The sequence below is a fragment of the Schistosoma mansoni genome (assembly GCF_000237925.1).
Source record: "Schistosoma mansoni, WGS project CABG00000000 data, chromosome 1 unplaced supercontig 0076, strain Puerto Rico, whole genome shotgun sequence".
Lineage (NCBI taxonomy): Eukaryota > Metazoa > Platyhelminthes > Trematoda > Strigeidida > Schistosomatidae > Schistosoma > Schistosoma mansoni.
In genome coordinates, this window is record NW_017385990.1 from 818,171 (window position 1) to 820,213 (window position 2,043).

Here is a 2,043-nt window from a genome sequence, read left to right on the forward strand (position 1 = left end):
GGGCTTTGTGGAGCTTTCAGTATTTTTCATAGTTGAAATCATGAGTCAATTGAAGCTAGACATTGAAGTTAGACGTTAGCACTGTTGGATGCCGACCGGCTCAGTGGTCTATCGGTAAAGTGCTCTGGCGCGAGACTGGTAGGTCATGGGTTCGAATCTCGCTCGCGAATGCGGGATCGTGGATGCGCACTGCTGAGGAGTCCCATAATAAGACGAAACTGCCGTCCAGTGGTTCTAGGTTTTCCATTGTGGTCTAGCTTCAATTGAATCATGATTTCAACTATGAAAAATACTGAAATCTCCACAAAACCCTTTCAGATTAAATCTCTAGTAGTCAATCATAGTGATGGATAAAGGAAAAGAAACATTTTCATATAAAGTTTCGATTATTAGTTGTATTATAGAGGTCAAGGAAAATTATACGGTTTAATCATATATTATTGGATGAACAAAGAAAAGTTATATTGATGGTTATTATTGATTTAGCATATATTGCTTAGAAACGTTTTATTGGAAGGTTGTAAATAACTCCTAACGAAATTCTTTAAAAGTCAGTCAGCTACAACGTAGAACCAGGCACACATATTCATCATTCTAAATTGCCATAACCTCATTAGCACAACAGGATCAACACTGAATTCATAGAAATAGTTAATTTATTGGTGGTAAAATATAAAAGAAATATTGTATTTGAGGATATAGTATAGGGAGGAAGACAGATATGAAGGAATTTTAATTTTAAGGTTTAAGGGAAGATAAAGAGTGTATACACCTACACCATTGTGATCGATTCTGATCCCAGTCACCTAGAGTCTCCAACCATTGGTTACGATAGTCATGCGGACCCCAACCAAGTAAATACTGAAAATGTTAAAATCAATTAGAGACTATAAAATCTAGAAAACAATGAATTCTGAATGGATAATTATAGAATTTGTTATCAATTATGTCTATAATAGGACCTTAAGGTCATAAATAGTCTTTTTTATTATCGTGGTTACCTGCATGTAAACTAACCTTCATAGTAAAGCATTTTTTTATACATTTATATCTGTTTTTAGATTTAAGAGTAGAGACATTGAAGAAACTATGAACCATTACGGAAGTCGGTGCAAACACATTAAAGTACTAGACGTATGACGTTGTATTTCTAATTAAGATATATGGAGTATTGGCGATACCCAGGTAGCTAAATTAGCACAATTAATGAAACCTTACAACTACATCAACTTTATACCTAATATGTATATAAAGTTGCTGACTAGATGACTGTTTGACTAAGTGATATGAATGTAAATTTATGGTTAAATCATAACTAAGAAATTATCACTAGTTACGATGTTTGAAACCGATGCTACGGTCAGACATAGAGTATAAGAAGGGATTGTTTGTAAGTGTGAACCACCGATGACTTAGTTGATTAAGACATAGACTATGTATACCTAATCACAGCCCATTTCAATGAGCAACTTTGACTGAAATAAGAGTACATTGAAGGAAAGCTATGAAAACGTCCAAATCAAAACGTGTCGCTAGTTCATAAAATCACTGACTATTAAACTAGGCTGTATTGATAAGTTTAAAGTAACCGGTTCTACTCCGCATTTTACTGCAATCAGTGGTTGGAGATGATGTATCAGGGTTAGGTTGTGTACACACTTTATCCCAAAACAGATGGTGAGTTTCAGTATCCGATAATTTATTATTTATTTATTTAAACACATAAATATTGGTACAAAAAGCACCAGATAAATATGCGCCTCACAAATCTCATTCGATTTGTGTGAGGGCTTGGTCTTGGATACTACCCGGGTGCCCAGACAGAAGCAGGTGGCTTTCTTAGGGGGCCACACCCCGAGCCTTTGACCTAAAGGTCTGATCCACAAGGCAGTACAGCATCATGAGGAGATGCAGTCTCATGGTAGCCGGTGACCACCAATTACTTCATACTCCATTCGTTCCTCCAAGATCCTGGAGCCCATGTGCACTATTGGTTTGGAATCAGGGTTTGCCAACTTCCCTAGGTGAGGTTTACGAGGCCAC

At 36.6% G+C, this 2,043-nt stretch overlaps 1 protein-coding gene across 1 annotated transcript in view; it reads right to left on the reverse strand.

Annotated features, from left to right (window-relative positions):
• Nucleotides 1-2,043, reverse strand: part of Smp_176690 (guanine-nucleotide-exchange-factor, putative) — a gene marked incomplete at its 3' end in the record, with an annotated part of 53,493 nt that overhangs the window by 26,187 nt on the left and 25,263 nt on the right. The gene's annotated exons all lie outside the window — the stretch shown is intronic.